At 58.2% G+C, this 20184-nt stretch overlaps 1 protein-coding gene across 4 annotated transcripts in view; it reads right to left on the reverse strand.

Moving 5' to 3' along the window:
• The window catches only part of SIK3 (SIK family kinase 3), a 68262-nt gene extending 48311 nt beyond the window's left edge, over positions 1 to 19951 (reverse strand). The window contains exon 1 of one of the 4 annotated variants that reach the window (XM_038167509.2): positions 19767 to 19951. The gene's annotated coding sequence lies outside the window, so the exon portion shown is untranslated. The remainder of the gene's footprint in view (positions 1 to 19766) is intronic. The other 3 variants (XM_038167510.2, XM_038167508.2, XM_038167511.2) reach the window with 3 other exon arrangements.
• Positions 19952 to 20184: the final 233 nt, after the last annotated feature.

Below are 20184 nucleotides of genomic sequence, written 5' to 3' on the forward strand. Positions count from 1 at the left end.
CTTTTTTTTTTTTAAATAGCAAAGTGAATCTACCTGGGATTTCAGAACAAACCAAGAGCAACAGCTAAGGTTACAACGTGTGCTGGCAGAAAAGGGAATTACAACACGACGCTCCATCTTCACGACTGCCAGCCAGGAACAACATGTGCAGAATGAATTCTGGGCACCTCTCAAGAGGTCCCAGCTAGCTCTGCTCCCTGTAACCCGCCGTGTGCTCTGTGCCGAGGCACCCTGCAGCTCACTTCTCACACGGAGACCGCGCCAGAGCCAGGGCGAGCCGCTGGTCCGAGCAGCTGCCAGCTTGTCCCAGGCAGCACAAACAAAGGCTGCTGAGCAAGCAGAAACCCTGCAGCACCAGCCCTGAGAACAGCCCGGCCCGATGCACAAACCACACGGCAGCCGTCAGCTATCAGCAAGCCACGGCTCTGCACCTGACCCTCGGCAGGTAAATACTGGAGAGGCACTGGGCGCCACGCGGCAGCGCGCCCACGACCCAAAGCCCGGCTCCAAACCCTGCCGGGCTCCTCCATACCCAGGTACGGGGCTCTGCAGGCTGGGTGAGAGATGCTGTGTGCAAATTAACACCTCTCCCTCATCCAGCACAGCTAACGTCCCACTAAAGGTGGTATTACTGCATTTCTTTGTGATTCAAGGTGCCAGGTGTACACGTGCTCCTGGAGCAGGAGGGGACCGAGGCTTGGATGGGAGAGCGAAGGGCGCAGCAAAGCACACACCAGGTCTGGGTGATGCATTCAGAAATTTTTAGAGGCTGCACTTGCAGCAGCAGCCGTTATAAGCCTGCCGTGATTAGATGGCAGTTTCTATGGGAACAAATAAGCAGTGGCCCTGTCACAAGGTGTCTTGTGAACTGCACTTTCTTACGGCTGAGCTCCACACCTGCCATCTACCCCGTGCATCTGGAGAGCCCGGGCCCAGGACGGTGTTTGAAGTGCTGCGGGCAGTGCACGTGTGCATTTCTGATGAAAACCCACAGCTCTGCGAGGCTCTGTGCCCACCCTCGGGATCAGCCTGCTCTCAGCCAACCCAGTCAGCATCTGCTTCAATCCATGCAGCTTCTCCTTCCCATATCAGCGCCCATTCTGGGAGCAGCCCTCTCCTAGCCACGAGGTGCAGGCTGTGGTTAGAGGCAAGCAGGACGGGTGACCCTGGAGGGCTAACGGCAGCTCACTGCGTGCCTGCCAAACCTGGCTGCTTGGCTGGGCACTGGAAGAAGCGATCAACCAGTGGGGCATGGTTTTATCCTGCAGATGTCAAGGTTTGTAACTTCCACAAGGAAACAGTAGAAAGCAATTTTCTTCTCAAAACCACTGCCTCTATTTACTATCTCTGCTCCTCAATTTAATTACAAATCCCTCAGTTCAGGGAGTGCTGAAATTATTGGTAAACAGGATCTGTTCCAGGCTCCCCCGGGCCTGAAAACAGTGGTGGCCGACCCGAGCCACCCCAGCCGCTCACACAGCACGTTTCCAAGCACAGCGAGCAAAGGTTCCGCGGCATCACCACCCCTCACTCCGCAACTGTTATGAAACGAAGTGGAAATTTTTAGGAAGAGAAGCCAAAAGAGAAACTAAGGAATGCAGCCTTCAAGACGTTAACCCTCGACGACCAAGAAAAATAAACGCAGGCACCCAACAGCCCCTTCCTCGCCCTCACAGCCCCCCGGGGAGCCAGCACCTGCCTGGCTGCGAGCGGTGCCGTGCCTGCAGCCTGCCCGTCCCGCAGCCCCTCGGGCAACAGGGAGCACCCAGGGCTGCCTCGGGTCACCCTGTGCTTCCAGGGCAGTGGCTCCAGCAGGGGACAAGCCCACACCTTGCTCTCCCAAACCTTTGGGATTATTTGCCCTGCCAGCTCTGGTGATGCTCGAAGACAGCGCCTGCTTCTCGGAGCTTTCAGGACCTTGCCTCTGCCCTGGAAGTTTCAAGGACATTTTTCGGTGGGAACACGGAGATTAGCTGAAAAGTTAAGTTTGTTTAACCAGCGAGCTTGACAAAAGCTCCTTTCACAGCCACAGCTGCACAGACCACCTTTATAGAGTTACCTTCCACTTGGTCTGGAGCTGAGTTACAGCCCAGAGAAGCGATTTCCAACAACAGTATCTGATTCCCTTATCACTACAAGTGGCTTAAACCCACAGATAAGACACCGAGGAGCTGAAAACATACTTCAAAGCCAAAACCTGGCACGGCAACGGCCTCCTGGGGAAGCAGGGCACAGAAAGGTCTGTGCAGGAGGGCAGCCAGGCTGCAAGCCCCCAGCAGCAAGAGGAGGCTGCGGCAGCTCAGGGGACTCCTCCCTGCCGGTGCCAGGCGGCAGAGGGAAGCATCTCCCTGGCACGGCGCTGCCACAGGCCCAGCTTCCTCGAGGACCTGTGTTGATATTTGGTCTTGAAGTAGAAAAGACCAAATTTTTTTTGGTCTTGAATGTTGTGGACTTATCGCACACGTCTCACCGTCCCAGCAAGCCAGCAGCTCCGGCTGGAGAAGCGCGAGAGGCCCGCAGCAGCGAGGGACTTCGGCCCCCAGTGCCGCCACCCTCCTTGGCATGGCAAATAACCAGCGCGACACCCAACCTCGGGAAGCTAAAAGAAGGGCCAAGCGAGTATTTTTAGAGCAGGGAGACACTGCTATTTTGAAAGCAGGCTGCGGAGCCGGAACCGCTCGCTGGAGCTGCTGCCTCGCCGCTGTAAATCCCGCTCCGAGGGAGTGAGGCAGCAGCCACTACACGAGCGTGGGCATTGCACAACTGGGCTTCCACAAGCACTCGGTGTGAAGAATAATGTTCTTAAAAGATTTAATTTCTAGGGAATGTTTAAATACTGCAGAGTAAACACTGAGTCAGAGACAGGCACTAAATACAGGTAAATGCAGCAGGGGCACGTGGAAGCAAAGCCGCAGCCTGGAATTTGCTCAATGCCTCTCCTTGTGCACGCGAAGCGCAGGGCCCTGCGGAGGACAAAGCCCCTTTTATACTCGCAGAAACTGCAAGAAAACAAAAAGCAAACAAATAAAGCCAATCTACAGATCCATTCGGGGGTCTTAAAACAAGCCTGCGATACACAGCTTCACGGCTGAATCTGCAGCAGTTGAGCTTTCTCCTGCGGCAGGACGGGCAGGGGGAAGGCATCCCAACTCAAGGCATCGCGGAGCACAGCAGCAGCACAGCAGACGAGGCAGGCTGACAATCCCTGAGCGTGTCTAGGAATTGTCTGGGCATCTTCAGGGAGGTGAGCCAGTGTTCCTGCAAAGCAAGCAGTGCTCCCTTCCATGTGTGATATTGCCCCATTTCTGGAGTTTTCCCCTTTTGCGTTATTTCCTATTGCTTACACACCATCAACAGCTCCAACTGGAATCACGGCATCAGCACTCCTGCCTTCATACCTGTCCTTCTGAGCATCCCCTCAGGCAATAGGGGATGGACCCTAAATAGGACCCCAAAAGGCTCAGGCAATACAACCTGCAGAGCGTTGCTCCTTCCCCAGCCTGCCCCGTGCAGCTTTGTGCTGCTCCCCACGCTCCTGCTCCTCGGGGAGCTCCCCATCACTTCCACTAGGAAATCAAGTGTGGGGCAGCAGCATTTTATTACAGGCAAAGTTTGCTTCTCTCTCATCGTGTTCAGCTCAGCATTAGGAAGAAAAACCATCAGCCCCTTCCAGTCAAATATTTGTAAGTCATCAACCCCTTGCTGGAACGCACAGGACCCACGCAGGCAGGGTGACTGCGTGTGCTCCCAGAGCTCAGAGGCAGACGTTTCCCACAAATTCCCAACACATCCCACAGACAATGCTCATTTGCTGTTATCGAAGTGGCCTTCCTGAAGGGCAGTGCTAGGAAATCACCCTCGGTGTGACAACGCTGGCGCTAACCAGAAGCACCAAACTTCACCCTGCAGAACAACCCCTGCAGGTGATGGCATTTCACACTCACACACCCGAACTGCCATTTCAAACCAAACTTTAACCATGACAAGGCATGAAGGACAGCTAGAAGCTTGTATAACCTCCAGCTCCACAGCCAGAGGCAGCTCGTTCAGCAGGGCCATGGTGCCGGGTCCCCTACCTGCAGCCCCCGGAGCAAAGCGCAGGCAGCTCGGGGCCGGGGGGGCTGCGCCTCAGCAGCAGGGGAAGGGGGCTGCAGGAGGCTCTCTGCGAACTTGGCAGCCCATGTGGGAACTGATACAGCCAGGGTGGGCAAGCTGGAGCCGGGAGAACAGTTTTGGCTCCTAAACTGGAAGCCTGAAAAATTGGAAGTGGCACTCCATTTGTTTAAATTACCTTCTGAAACCATGCTCCATATGTGGGAATAAACAGGCGCTCTGGTAGCCCTAAACACAACCAGGAGTAAATTGGTCCAAGATGCACATCTGCATTCACCCAAGATTAGACAGACAGCCTGCCAAGTCAGGATTTGATTTTCCTTATAAGATTTTTCTGAAGGAACTGAGAATGGCAGCACGGCCGAGGCCTATATATGGAGCAGATCCCCATGACCACGACCTCGCTCCAGCAGAGATCCCAGCCCGTCCTGCTGCCTCGTGCAAGCAGCGACCACCGCACGGAGCACAGCCTGCACGGCCCTCTCACAAGGGACTCGAACAGCCCGTGTCACTACGGAGGCCAAGAGAAAAATGAAATTTCTCCCCAAGCAGCCGTCAGGAAGAGCCGTTTTTGGGGTTCAGTCTCACATTTACGCATCGTGCCCCCATGGACATTGTTCTGAGGGCAAGAGAAAGGCAGCAAACAGCTTTTGCACTGCAGCTGTGAGGCAACAAAGTCTCCTGCAACCCTCCTGCTACATGCCACCCCCCAAAAGATGTCCAGCCCTTCGCAGGACCCCAAGCAGGGGTCACTGCTATTGCTCTGGCGGGGCAGGGGATACAGAGGAGAGGTCCCAGCCACAGCCAGAAGATGTCTGCAGGTAAAATCTGTCCTGAGGGCAATTTCAGACAGCACAGCACACTGAGCGAAGGGGGTTTGGGGCATACAAGCTCTTTTTTATTGCCCAAATGATGCTATAAATTGAGCCTGGAGGGCAGCTATGCAGGTGCTGGGACAGGGCCAGGATCAGGCAGAGCCCTCATCAACAAGCAGCTAGCTTTCGTTTGCACAAATTGGGGGATCTGCAGGCAGCTGACTGAGCTGGAGCTTGCCGACATCTTCGGTGGATAACGGCTCTTCCTATCTAGGTCAGTGCTGCTCGGGTCCCACATCCATCACTCTGACACTTAAAGCAGTTTTTCCGTGTTCCTGCACAAGAGCAAAGCAGAAGGAGATTAGGAGCACAGACAAGCTTTGCAGTGGTTCTTTCACAAGCATCGCCAGGGTCCTGGCTCGTGGGCACAACCCCTGTGCTGGAGCGAGCCTCCTGCGCCCCTATCAGGACCGGGCTCTGCACACCCTGCCTGGCCCTCCAGCCCTGCTGCTTGAGAGCACTTGTCCCAGTTGTACTGTACTCGGAGGGGCTTTAAGCTCGGAGCTCATACTGTACGGGTATCGAATGGCACGGCCAGTAAAACAAGCTGCTTGCCTTCTAAACCTGGAGTATCACAAGACCACTACAGAAATGTCAAGAGCAGCCGACTGCTGCTGCCTGGGACGCAAGCACCGAGCAGCGTGGGCAGCACACGGGGTGTGTGTGCAGGGCCAGGCGCTGCCGGGCTCTCAGGTAACCTTTTGTTAAAGCACAGAGGGATCCACAGGAAGAGGAATGGCTCCCCACCACCAGCGCCCTCCACGCAGCTGCACGGAGCAGTGCAGAGGCGCCGTGCAGCTCCTGCTGAGCACACACTGAACACATTGCACGGGAGCCCAACAAGAGCCACCCCAGCTCAGAGGCTATCGCGTTATGGATCCTTATGTAAGGCACCCTGACGTCAATCCGGGTCCCCTGACACACGGAGGGTGCAAGATGAGCGAGCCTGCAGGAATTGCAGATCCCATTTCCCATCTCCTCTGTTCTTTCATTTGTATGGTTTGTGATGACCTTGCTCTCCGGGGACAGCCGTTACTAGAAGCAGATAAATGAGATTTCTATTAACTTAAACTGTACCAGCAAGAAAATAAAGCCCCTATCCGGCGAGGCTGAGCACCGTTTTCTCTCTTTAAACGCAGAGGAGCAAAGGCTTATTGGCCAACTGCAGGGCTGGCAACACTACCAAAGTGGCCTTTGCTAGAAAGCCGATAACCCAGAGCTTGCCTTTCAACTGCAGGATCTCTCCTTGGGAAGAGAAAGAGCCTCACGAGAGGCATTCAGCCTCCGAGGCAGCAAGTTGTTCCTCCCTGTGCCCAGTGCTCCCCTTACCCCTACCTTCCCCAACCCCAACAAACTTATATTTCCACACAGAGCAGTTCTCTCACCTCAACCCGAGGACCCTTCCCTGCCCCACACAACTCCGTGAGGGCTGGGGGGCAAGGGGCAGAGTCAGGCAGGGCTGGCACAGCCACAGGAGCTTACACGGAGCGGGAGAACCTTCGGGAGAGAAGGTGAGAGAAGCTGAGGAACCATCTTCAGCCACATTAGCCTGAATTCCTATCAAACAGATACAAAACCAGACGGAGGTTTCTATTCCAGTAGCTATCGAGAATGCTTTAAATGCAACAGCTGCCCCTGGGGAAACGAGAACTTTTCCCTGGTTGTGAAATGTGGAAGAGTCTGCGAGAGTAACTCCCAGTGGCATCTGAGAGAGCTGCAGGGGCCGCGGGCAGGACGTGCACCTCCTCAAGGAACCACGAGCCTGCAGAGGGAAGCTCATTCCCATCAGCGGGGCTCTGCAAAAACGTGTTCCTTACAAGCCACAGCTTCGAGGATCTGGGAACGGGAACGTGGTGCCAAACAGCCACGGGGCTCGGAGGCCGGAGCACACCAAACCTGAGCGCGGAGCAGCCGGCTGCACCGCCCCGGCACACACCGGGAGCTGCAAGGGGACAGCTGCTGGGACAGCAGCTTGGCTTGGCAAAGCTCCGGGTTTAAAAATCATCTTAGGAAGAGTTAAAAGGGATTCGCACCCCACCAGAGGTGAGTACAGCTCTGGGATTAGCATCAGGAGTGACGTGGCCCAGCAGCGTGTCACTGCACCAGGGATGACACCGTTACATGCCCGAGCAGCGGCCCTGCCGCACACACAACGCCTGGCGCAGACTGGGAAGCTCCAAATGGCCAAGGGGCACGGGATATTTGAACACCGCCTTGCTGAAGTTGTTTTCCAGCTGATGGTTCGGGATCAGCTCATCCACAGAGCACAGAAAAAACAGGAGCAAGGCACAGCCTGGAGTCATCCTCCTGTGGCCCCCCCAGGATACCCCAGTCACGTTCCCACCGCTGGTGCAGGGGCTCCAGCACCGGCAGCTTTAGGACAGAGCTCTGGCACAGCCCACAAAAGGCCGAAGAGCTGAGGGAAAAGCTGCAGAAGGAAAACCAAGAGGAGTGTGGTGATGGCAGAGCACCTGATGGGCTTAAACCAAACATCACCGCTCCTCGCCCTGGTCTCTCTGGCCACCCTTCTCTCCCCCAGCCTTCCTGGACTGGAGAACCCTTGGGAAGCCGGCTAGCTGAGGGTAAACAGCTCTGCTTGGTCCCTCTGGGGAAGAAAGAAAAAACATTTCCAACGTCACTTAAATGGAATGTGAGGGAACCGAGCGGACAAAGGGGGCAGCGCCACGCGCCGACCTGCCCGCCCGCCCCGCTGCGCTGGGGAAACGGCACAGCTCAGCCACAAAGTACGGGGTTGTGCTCAAGGGCCCGCTTGCTCCGAGGGTCTGAAGAGATATTTTGGTTGGTAGAAAACTTATGTTAATGAAATGAATCACTTGACAGGAATGTAGAGTCATCCCGATGAAATGGGAAACGTGGGGATTAAAGCGCTCGATCGACGCATCCAGCACCAAGGTTAGGGGAACGTTCCTCCCTGCATTACTCATCCCTGCCTCGGCTGCACAGCAGCACAGAGGTGTGGGGACAGGAGGATGAGCACCCATTGCTCCATCAGCCATGGCACAAACACCAGGGGAGAGTCACAGAGAGCACGAAGTCAGACCCAAACTGCCCCGAGGGTCGGCGCAGGGCAGGCACCGTGCAGGGGCTGGGACCTGGGGCTGGATTTGGGCTCCATCCCATCCTTCCTGCACCCACAGCCATGCACATCCCGGCGCTGAACTCGCAGGTCTCTTCACACGAAGGAACTCCCCATCTCAGAGGTGCAGTGTTTGCTGGAGCACTGCAGCTCTCGATCCAAGGAGCAGAAATGAAGCGAAGCAGGCCAGGCGGCAGCTCCCGAGCTCTGCGTTGCGCTCAGGCCTTCCCGAGCTTCTGCAGCACACTCAGGAAGAGCAGACACCCAGCGATGTTTATTCAGTGGCTGTTTAAGTAAATTACTAATTAACAAAGGGGCTTATGTAAAGGGGGTTACGTAAAGACTTTTAAAGTTACCCATTCCAGCTGGATTTTATGGGCCGACAACGTTTTATGCTCTCCGAAGTCCCAGCACACGAGCAGATCGCTGCCTCGGAGCCGGCTCTGCAGGGAGCCAGGCAGCGAGCTCACCCAAACAGGAGGCACGCTGGAGTCTCTCCCACGCCACACACCCTCCTAAAACCCCTCCTGGCCTGCGTTCATGCCCGCTGCAAAGTAACGCAACAAAGAGCAGATGGATAGATCCGAAGATATTCTGATTCACTACCGAACGCCAGCAGACACGGTGCTGTAATTAGCCTCGAGCGCAGGCACAAAATTTGTTTCTGAAAAGCCTTAGAGCCGACGGATTTGGTTATATAAAGCTCAGACCCTTCGCTTGTTGCATGAGCTGATGGCTTCTAGTGAAGCTTCAGTGCCTTCAGAGAAGGTGCACCTCACCAAAACGCCTGCTGGTGTCCACCACGAAGCCCCTGCAGGAGCTCAGCCTCGACCCCACGGGGTCCTGCTGTGCGCCCCGACCAGCCCAGGAGCTCGCCGCGTTGCCCCGTGCTCCGCAGCCCCTGCAGGTTGCTGCCGAACGCTCTCTATCTTTTATCTAAGCAAAGTGCTGCAGGACCAGGCTTGTTTGGTGCACCACCACCCTCCCGGCTTCTGTTCCCGACGGCCAGCAGTCGGTTTCGTGCCCCTCTCCGGGGAGCAAGCGGCTTTTCTGTTTCCACCTTTCCCAACCCCGTGCCTGAGAAGTCAGGAGGCGCCGTGTGTGCGAGCTGAGCATCGCCTTCTTGGTTCCTTTCTAGTAAATAGACAACAGGGTTCCCCCCCACCCCCAAGATAATGACAAACCTCTTGTGGTTTAAGGTTTACTGGAAGCCCTGCTTCCTACCCTGCTCGTTTTTCATACTCTCTCATTAAGCAATTTGAATACTGAAGTGGAGTCAGAAGTGAAAAGAAGTTTCTTAATCCCGAGATCTCCACACAACTGCTCCTTTGTCAGCTCGCGGCTCCCGACAGCTCTCTGCAGAAGGCCGGGCAGTTATCTAACCCTCGGTTATCTTTACAGCACTCATCTGAAGGGGATCAAACTAACAGCCCGCACTTGCCAAGGACTGGCAGAGCTCCTGCGGACACTGGCAGTGGGGTGTGTTAACGCACCCAGCTACTGGAACCCGGCTGCTTGCGGTCCCCTTTGAAGAACCCAGGTCCCCTTCCTAAAAAACGCCAGGCAGAAGAAACGGCAGCAAAATGCAGTTAGCTCCCCCAGCCTGCCCAAATTACTGCTCAGCAGCTCCTGGGCTGCTCACGGGGTCGTGCTGTAGCTGTGCTGCATGCAGCAGTTCTCAACACCAAATACATAAACAGTCCCTGCAGCACAGATGGAAACCGATGCCTATCCCCTCCCAGGGGAGTTCCCTCATCACCAGGCTACAGAATCATGTTCCCTCTTGCTCTCCGCCTTTGATGATACCAATCTTACGTTCCTTCCTACACAGCACCCCCGTCCCGACATGAGCAGAGCATCCCCTCCCTCCTTAGCCCGTGGGGAGCCGTTCGGGCGCTCTCAGGAGATGGAGCCCTGGCTGCCCCAAGGAGGCTCGTCCCTGCTCCCAGCCCAAGCAGGGTTTCCCACCTCCCTTCCACTCGCCTCTGCTGACCTGGGGGCAGCCAGCGTCCCGCACACAGACCCCACGAGCACACCCATCTGCCCCTGCACGGATCTGCTCTTCCCCTGAGAGCAGGGCACTGAGGAAGGGGCTCGAGCTGCCCAAGAGCAGCGGGAATTCAGCTTTTCTCCTAGTAGGCAAGCCACACAACTGCATTCTGCTTAGAGAGCTGGGAAAGGAAAGTATTAAAAGGCAGCTTTAATCCTCTTTTCACCAATAAACAAATGAGAAAGAACAGGTTTATTGAGAAGCGCCGTCTTCTTTGTGAAGCTTTAAGATTTAAGCCAAAATGTGTGCAGTAGGATGAAGCTTTGTGTGCCTATAGCACCATCACTTAAAGCTCTCTGCAACACCAACACCTCACCCCCAACTGCAGGTCTGCATGGAACAGGCGGAGAGGTTCTGCTCCTGCTGCTGCCTCCCGAAGCTCTCTGCGCTTCCACCGGGTGTTTTTGGAGATCACGGACAGGCTGCAAAGCTTCAGCTCTTGTCCCTGCTGTCCCAGCACAGGTCAAGGCTCAGAAACACCACGAGTTCGTCTTACTTCAATCAAGGAGAGGAACCTCGAGGGATAACAAAAGCTCCACTGTTCAGACTGAATTCCCAGCTACCTTTTCACCATTTCATCTCCTTTCCCCAAGCGAGGCGATTTACAAGGTGTCCCAGCAGCAGAGGTGCAGGTGAGATGGGGCTGTGTGAAGCACGGCTCCTTCCCTGCACGTGGCCCCGCTGGCACCTCGCTGCAGAAAGAACCCATTGCCAGCCAGCTGCGGGAGGCTTCATCTGCATGACCTGAACGTCCCTGCTCAAAAAGCTGCAGCCAGCAGGACACTGGTATGGAAAAAAGGAATGAGGCTTCTTGGAAGCCAGCGCTCATCACCCTGCTCCTCGTCTGAGAGGCCAGAGAGGACCTTCCAGGAGCCTGGAAGCTGTGAGGAACTGATCGTAGAAGAGAAACGAGCAGAGAGAGGCAAGGCCAAGGGGCACAAAGGGACTGCAGGGCCCTTCAGGTTCCTAACCCTCCTGGGATGGCTTTGCTAGCTGAGCTGATTCCCCTGGCTTTGTTGCTGGGCTCATCGTATTTGGTCAAGTCAGCTCCTGCAGATCAATCGCTGGCAGTGACAGCTCTTCTCCCATTTGCAAAGCAAGTTTCTAATCCTGAGCAGCTCCACAAACTCCGGGAGCCTGTTAGAGCGGCTGACAAAATTTGGAAGCATTCAGGTCTCCATGAAGTTTGGGGAAAGAGAGGTGACCGAGAGGGAAACCAGTACCCGCCGAATGACGCTCACTGAAGAAGCACCGGAACACCTCCACGCAGTTATCAGATCTCTCTGGCTGGTGGTTTTAAAAGACAAAGCCCATTACAAAGCAGCGCAGAGAACTGCCCAAGTCCGGCAGCCTCCTCCACAGCTGCTCCCACAGGACACGCTGCCACGGCTGCTGCCCCGTCCTTCGTGCTGCCTGCAGCAAAGACCTTTGGCTGTTGTTCTTCCTGAAGTGAGATCCCGGCCTCTGCCCCCCTTGCAACGCCTCCTGTGATCCACCGGCAGCCCCGGACACCCAGGAAGCTCCCGAGGTGCGGAGGAAGGGAGGCAGGCAGGCAGGCTGACTCCACGGGCACCGGCGAGCATCCATCACCGAGGGAGTGACTCAAGGGCTGACTTGTGCCCACGCCAACAGCCCGGCCCGCCCTTACATCAGGCAGCTTCTCAGAAGTTACTCAAAAGCTGGCAGCTGGCTGCCTCCTAGAAAACCAACCGCTGATGTCTGAAGCCATCCTGGTGGTTGCTCGTGCTCACACTAACACCAGGAGACCTGGGGAGGAAGCTCTGCGCTGCTCCCAACTTCTGCTGCTCCGTGAGGCCGCAGCGAGCGCCTTGCTGGAGATCCCTGCAGCCAGCACCAAGCCTCCACCAGGAGCAGCCAGGACTGCAGCAGGACCCGATTTTGGGGCAGGCTGCAGCTCTCCTTCGGGCCTCCCGGCAGCTGTGTGATCTTCCACCAGAACCTGACCCCGGGTTCTTGTGAGGGCCGGGAGGGAGCCGCGGAGGCACGTGGCTTGGGTGCCCGGCCCCGTGCCGCGTCTGCCGCCAAGGGGAGCGCCGAGAGCCAGCAGCAAACGCAGGAGCCCAAGGACAGAGGGGCCCGAAACAAACACAACCCTTACCCAAAGCCAAGGCAGCGTCCTGCACTGCCTTCTGCCCAGCAGCAGAGCCAGGGAGCTGCTGGCTGGGTGACGACACCCAGAAGGGGAGCTTAGCACAGCAGTGGGCAGTGGACGGCCTCTCCACCAGGACACAGTGGGGACACCGGTGAGAGGCCACGGCTCGGCCGTGGAAGGAGGCAGAGCAGAGCTGGAGCACCAGAGCGGAGCTGGGGCACTGCTGCTTCTCCCCCAGGGGCTGCGGGGGGCTCCCAGGCCCTGCTCGCAGCCCTGGGCAGCGCCAGCCGCGTGTTTCCCAGTGCCGCGCACGGCGTTTCTGGAGCGCGTTCAAGTCGATGTGGTTGACAGCTGCCTCCGACTCCGTATCAGGTGACTCACTGAAGTCACACATCATAAATTGTTCCTGCTCGAGCTAGGAATTAGCACTGCAGGTTTTTAAAGGAGGCTGAAGACAAAGCCAGGTAGGAGCGCTGCTAACAGCACATCTTGTGCAGCCGCCCGTACCCCGCTCTGCACACAGCCAGCTGAAGCCAAAGGATCCGAACAAACACGTTGGGAACTAATTCGAGATCTCAAAACACCTTTAGCATGAAAAAACTCCTAACGAAAAAGAAAAAGCCATCTGAATTACTCTTTTAATTGGGAGATGATCTTCCTTCTCTAATAAACAACTGCGCATCCAGGCCCAGTTTTGCCACCACCAGCTCGGATCCCAGCTGAGCCTCGCGCTGACGGGCAGGGAGCACACTCAGCCACCTCAGGCTGTCCAGAGAGCAGCTGCTGGTTCGGTTCCCAGGAAGCAAAGTACATCCCCCTGGCCCAAACTGCTTTCCCCCCAGCCTGATCGCCAGGACCAACGCGCCAGGCGTTGAAGTTTCAAGACCTCCATGTGGCAGAACAAAAGCGCTCGGCTGTTTACCTCGGCGGTGCGCACCTCGCTTTCACACAGCCTGCCTGGGTGCCTGTGCTGAGCGCCTCTTGTTTGGACAAGCACGTTTGCTTGGGTGACTATTTGAATTCTGACTCACTCAAACAAGCCGGGGCACCCTACCGTACAAAACCCCAAACTGCTGACTTAGGGTTTGCGATGCAAATGCGCCAGGAAGCCGCGCTTCCCTGCCGAGCGCCGGGCCCTCCGCGGTGCAGCAGGAGCCGCTGCGGGCAGGCAGAGCCAGGCGGCTCCTCCAAACAGCTGCTGCGAGGGCTCCTCCAGCGAGGTGTGCGTCTCTGGGATGGCTCCATGGCGTTTCAGGCAAGGCAAGGATGGTACCTGCGGTGAGACAGCTCGGGGCACCTCAGTGCTGCAGGACTCAGAAAGGGAAGGAGAAGCAGAGCAGTGAAACGCCGAGCTGCCACTGCTCACCTTAAGGACGAATTCAACGCGAAGCAAGCAGGAATGAACAAGTTTGACACAGTATTCTGGCCCTCGTTGCATTTCTAAAGCTGTTCCCTTTGTTCCTCTCTCCAATACCCGTGCTCTGCACACCTGACACCGGACTGAAGCTCCTTTGGTCACCCCCCACAGGGCAGCCCCGTGGGACGTGTGCCCACATCAGCCCCGTTCCCACCCCGTGGTGCCGTGCAGCGGGCCCTGCTTCCACCCCACGACGTCTGCGAGGGAGCCGCAGCCCCGAGGAGCCCCGTGGCGGGCACTGCATCGCTTCCGCCGCTGCCCCGGCCAGAGCAGGGCCTGTAACTGAACACCTCCAACCTTTTAATTCCCTGCTCGGTGCCAAGGGCAGCCTCCCAACAGCTGCACCGTGCGCAGCTCCGAGCCCGCTGCCCCGCTGGGGGACTGCTCCTCGTGGTCTCACTGGTGCCACGCAGCCCCTAAGCTCAGCCACGAGCCCGAACCACGGGAACGCAGAGATCTCCCCTCCTCCCCGCACACCTTTCCAAAAGGGAAGAGTGAACAAATTCACGGCGTGCCATCAGAAAGAGATTTGGTTCCGCTGCAGCCCCACGGGCTGCTCACGAGTCCCAGAATCAAACAGCGAAGCCGTGCACCGGCCTGCAGAGCAGTCCTCCAACTGCACTCTGTTATTTAGGAACAATTATCAAGCAAAGGTAAACAATCTGAATGACTGTTTGGAGTTCATAAAACATTCCAGTTCACTGCAGCCATTAAAAAGCGAGCCAGATGCTTCGCTGAAGCGTGACCCAGATGAGCAGAGCTCCCTCCTAATCCCTAATGCCAACCCCTGGCGCTCGCTGCCACCTCACCACCACCGAGGGCAGCTTCTCTTCCCCAGGAATCGAGGCTGCAAGTGCCAGGGCTGCTGCTCCTGGCTGCGTTGGAGGCAGGCGTGCCCGAGAGGAGAGGTGGCACAGCCCCACGCCCCTCGTACAGCTCCTGACCCATTGCAGCTCACACAGAGAGGGCCAACCTCTGCACCCAACCATCCCCATGGCCAATGTGAGAGCAACACCACTCCAGCTCTGCCTGCTGCAGCAACCCGGGACCTGCAGCCCCACACCGACAGCGGGGAGCGGAGACGAAGGAAGGCCCACACAGCTCGCAAATGACTCAAACGGCAGGAGCGCCGGCTGAGTGGGAAAATACCCACAGTCAGCCTGCGCTCGCCTTTTTACTGTGTAATCCCAGGCCCGACTTGGCTGAAAAAATATTAATATTGTGTTCTGACTAAGCAAAGCTTTCCCCATATAACTCAGCCGCTGTGGGAAGTGCACATCCCCTGCACCTCTGCCAGGGCAGCGGGCACCGACCGCCCACGCGGCAGCAAGCCCCGTGGCCGACAGCGCCGAGGTTTCCTTCTCCTGCAGCAGCCCAGAGCTCGGCAGGAAGGGAAGCTTCCTTTTAACCTCACGCTCCCCAGAGCAGCTCAGGTGAAGGCAGGTATTAAACCCCCTGTGCCCAGCGTGGATCAGGATGGTTCCTGGTGGTCTCTGATGAGATCCCGCTCGGAAACACCCCGCTGCTGCACAGCCGGCGAGCGTCACACTGCGAGGGGCAGGAACACAACCGGGCTTCATGGTCCAGGAGCACCCTGCTGCAGGTCCCGGGGTGATGCGGCACGTGAGGGTGAGTGCAGGAGGCTGCAGCCCCGCAGGATGCCCCAGGCAGGATCTCCTGCCCGTGCTCCAGGCCAGCCGCTGACCTTGGCGGAGCCACTCGGAGATTACAGCTCAAGGATTTCCTACAAGCATTTCTGGAGAGAGAAGAGCAAGTACAAAGAGCGGTGCTCCTTATCTGCAGCTCCCGACGGTGCTGCTGGGCTCACGCGGACACGTCTGAAGCCCCGAGATGTGGCTGGGCACTCACAGCGAGCGGCTGAAGGCGAACGCTTTTCTCTAGCGCTAATTATTCCCCTGCAAAGCTCAGTATGGGCAAGGGGAGGGATCAGAGCCTCCTGATCCCGAGGCAGCGCACGGGGCCGAGGTCAGCACTGCCTGCTAAGGGAAAGCAGGGACAGACGCCTCGGCAGGAACTCACCCCGGTGCTGAGAGGCTTTGCCCACCCAGGCTCCTCACGTGCAATACAACAGGACCCAGAGAAGACCCCAAACACGACCCCAGATGCCTGCTCCCCCTCACAAGCCATCGCTTTGCTTGGCCAGGGCCACCCAAACACAGCTCCAAGCAGCACCACGCCGAACAGCCCGGCTCCTTTCATCCCACAGGTGGCAACCGGCTGCAAACGAGGATCCCCAGTGCAGCCCAGCACGTTATCTGCTCGGGCTCACACGGCTACACACAGCTCATCAGCTGATTCCTGCAAAGTCCATTAAGAAGCCTTAGATGTCGTTAAACGCCACAATTAGCTTGTAGGGGAAGCCTTCTCAGCTCCAACTCGCCCGCCCGTGGCTACAGAGAAGCCCCTGGGCTTGAGTGAGACACCCGGAGAGGGAGCAGATGCCTGCACCTTACAGCTGCCTCTGCTCCTGCATCCTCTGCACAGCAAGGACATGCAGGAAAGGAGGTGGCCAACGTGAGCAGGAGCTGGGAGGGCTGGGAGGGAAGGAAGAGCCTGAAGGAAATGTGCCTTTTTGCAGAGATCCATGCACGCTTTCTCAGCCCTGAAAGCATTTCACCGGGTCCATTCCATCAAGCCTGCTTCACATGGCACCAACCATATTTTAGAAGTTCTTGGAAGGAGCCATGAAGCTTCCATCTGTTTGCTGAAAGGCAGCAGACATTCACGGCCTCCAAAGCCAGATTTTATTTGCAATACTTTAATCTGCTGCCTGAGCCCCGCGCTCTCCTTTATCCCCATCAGCGTCGCGCCGGGCGCTTTCCCCCGGCACCGACAGCCCTCCTGCGCCTCCGGCCCAGCCCCGCAGTCACACAACGGAGACTCCTTTTCTTCTAAGTGATCTTCAAGCCCGGGTAATTAATGCGCTGTAATTGCATCAGGTCGTTTAAGAAATCGAAGGCAGAGCTGCTGAGTGCTAACAGCACGACACCGGCACGCGCTGCAACGAAGGGGCACAGACACAAACCTCGCGCTCACACCTCCGGGCTGCTGGGGTGGGAGTTGCTGCGTGTGGGTTCGTGTGCCTGGGCTATTTGGGAACTTGGCTGAAGCCAGGCATGGGATTCCCTTTTCATGGAGCCCCTTTGATGGCCGTTCAGCAGAGGGCGAGGCTCAGCCTCAGCTGCAGGGACTTGGGGTCAGGGCTCCTAGGAAAGAGCCCCGCAATGAGCAGCACAGCTCCCATGGGAAGCAGGATCCACACAGCAATCCCTTGGGCCAGGCAGAATTTCACCTCAAAACCATGAAACGTGTGATGCCGCTGCTTCAGCTCGCAGCTGATAGTTAATGCCTCCGTGGGGCTCAATAACTAGTGCCCCTCATCCCCACTGCAGCAGCTACATCTAGCCTCGGCCCAGCTCCAGGTGTCCCGGCGCCTACCTCCACGAACTCAGAGCAAGATTTTGGCTGTGAACTCCAGCTCCCAACACGAGCCTCAGGAAGCACAGCCAGCCTCCCACGGCAGCACCCTCACAGTCACAGCAGAGAGGCCTCTGATTCCCCAGGGAGGGCTCAGCTCCTTACACCAGCAAAAGAAATCAGCTTAATTTCAGCTCCAGCAGCTGGTGCTGGCCATGCAGAAGGGCCGTGGTGTCGGTGTGACCCCGTGCAGCAGCTGCAGGTAGCTCCTTCAACAAGAGGCAGAACCAGCCCAAATGGTTCCAGCTTTGCCCATGACCCAGCTGCTGTTTAAAGCTCCCAGAAACTTAAAAATACGTTGAAAAAAAACACAGCTTAAAGTTAAAAACAAGATGGGTTAAAACAAACACTTAAAAACCAAAGCAGGGCAGCAGCTCCTGAAGACTGCAGCGCAACACCACGGAGAGGGGTCAGGAGGCACCTGCTCCCCCCGTGCTCCCCCAGTCCCCCCGTTAACACGCGTCCAGCAGCTCTTGTGCAGAGCAGGGCACAGAGCTGTGATTCCAGGTCTTAGAACCCGAATCAACAGGGTTTCTGGTGAAACATCAGAAGGGACAAAGGGGCAGAAGCAGGGAGATGCAGCGGGATACCTGTGGGTGGATGGATCCCGTCAGGGAGCCGTACAGGGCACAGGGCTCCAGCTTCGCGTGGCCAGGGACTGGATGGAGATCTCCAGCTCGGTTCCCACCCGAACTGCCAACCTTTTCTATTTCCTTACTTCCAGCAGGGCCAGTCACACACACAGGCCTCCTGCCCTCTAGGACGAGGAGCGTTCCCCCTCGGCAGTGTCCCCAGCGCTGCTGACCCACCTGCAGCTGGGCTGCAATGCCCTGTGTCAGCACGACGTGCCCGAGCAGCAGCGCCAGGCGCGCCCGGCACACGCTCTCCTCCTCCTCTCTGTAAATAAACGCAGCCCTTCAGCCTCCGAGCGGCACGGGGAGCCCAGGCCTTTGATGCTGGGACAGCCACCGCGGCACTCTGCCTTTTTTTTTGAAGGGTAAAAGGGAGCCGAAGCCAAGCTGTTATCTGCAGATGTCACATCAAAGTCCGCTCGCTCTGCTGAACGTCCATCGGAAAGGAAAACAGGCCCCAGAGCCCACCAGGAGAACACCTTTGCCATTAACGAGCAGCAACGAACCCAAGCTATTAATGGTTATCTCCACCATAACCTAAAAAGCCAGGGTAGGGCCTTTTTAAAACCAACACGGCCACTGGTGCTGGGATTCCTTGCAGGGCAGAGGAGCACAGGCTGTGAGCAGGGGCTGTGCTGAGCCCAGCTCTCCTCCAGGGCATCGTGCCACGGGGCCAGCTCTGCGGGGTCTGGGGATTTGGTGCCTGGGTTGTCCACGCTGCAGAGCACACCCCTGGCAGGAGCTGCCGGCACGCTCCGTCGTGCCCCAGCTGTGTGTAAGGTCCAGAGGGCTCCCCCAGATCGCCCATGGGAGCACTGCCCAGCGTCTGTGCTCTCCTCTAAGCCGTTTCCACTAAGCTGGCCTGGTTAAGGTATTGCCAGGATGAAAACAAAGCTGCCAGTGGCTGTTTCAAGACCATTTCCCACAGATCTGCCCTTTCCAAGGTGTTTTACACCTGTACCTGCCCCCTAACCTCACAAGCCCCAGATCCTGAAGCAAACAGCTCTTCTCCCCCCTCACCCCTCTCCCCGAGCCAGCCCCTGCAGAGGAGCCCTGAGCCAGCAGCACTTGTGCCCGCAGGCCAAACGAGCCCCTTCGCTTGCCCTCCCCATGGCAGGGGGGGGATCCGAAAGGAAACCTGACCTGGGGGCTGGGAAAGCTGCCAGGCCAAGCTTCAGCTCCCCCTCTGCCGCTCGCCGACCCCAGGAGCCACCGGCTGCTCCCAGCCAAGGGGCGTTTGGGGAGCTCGGAAGCCACCAGGGCCACCACCTCAGTGATGGCAGGCAGCGAGGACACCCCCAGCCCCACCGCCTGCAGCCCCTCCAGGCTGCTGCCCACAGCCACGTCCTTCCCACCCAGCACAACCCCGGTTTCAGCCCTCCCATGGCTCACACACAGCGCATGGAGCCTGGCTCCGGGCCTGTCAACCTTGAGGACGGCTCCCAAAGACGATTTAGTGTGCAGACCAACCATCTGAAGGCAAAAAGAGAATCTCTGCTTCGGTATTTTGCGAACCTCGGGCTGACACCATCCAAACCTTGGCTCTAGAGGAGGCTGCGAGCAGGGACGGCTCGGGGGTGAGGGGCTGAGCCGGGTTCCATAGGATCAGGGATCCAGCGGGCATCCCGGCCGCTGCCGGCCCCGTTCCTGCGGGGTCAGCCCGGCTCCGTGTGGGAACCCAGCAGGGCTGGGAGCAGGGAGCGCGGGGAGGCCCAGCAGCCGGTGGGGGGGCAGCAATAAAACCTGCCTCAGCACAGCCACAAACAGCCCATTTTGGGCACAAATACGATGAATTCACCCCATACCCGGGCACGGGGGGGGGGGCTCAGGGACATGGTGTGGGGGGGCACAGCCGGGCCCTGTGCCCCGTGAGGCGGCCCCAGCCCCTCACCCCTCGCCCCCCAGCCCGCGCCCAGGCCCTGTCAGGGCCCTGTCAGCCCCCGGGGGGGGTCCCGCGGGGCCGGGCCTCACCTTGGCGCGGGTCACCAGGTGCGTGGCCAGCTTGACGACGGCGAAGTTGCCCTTGCCGATGGTGCGCTCGATCTCGTAATACCCGATGCGGGCGGGCCCCGGGGGCCGGGGGGGCGGCGGGGCCGGGGGCAGGCGAGGGGCCGGGGGTGGGGGGGGCCCCCCCGGGGCGCCGCTCGCCGCCGCCGCCGCTGCAGCCGCCGCCGCCGCCATCTTGTCGCGAGGAGCGCGCCCCCTCCCCCCCCCGCGGGGCTGCGGCACCGCGTGAGCTCAGCGGGGGGGGGGGGGGGGGGGGGGGGGCGGCTGCCATGGCAACCCCGCGGGGCGGGGCGGGGCGCGTGACGGCAGCGCCAGGAGGGGCGGGGCCAGGAGGGAGGAGGCGCGAGGTGATTGGGCGAGGGGCGGGGCTTGAGGGGAAAGG

The sequence above is a fragment of the Anas platyrhynchos genome, chromosome 25 (assembly GCF_047663525.1).
Source record: "Anas platyrhynchos isolate ZD024472 breed Pekin duck chromosome 25, IASCAAS_PekinDuck_T2T, whole genome shotgun sequence".
NCBI lineage: Eukaryota > Metazoa > Chordata > Aves > Anseriformes > Anatidae > Anas > Anas platyrhynchos.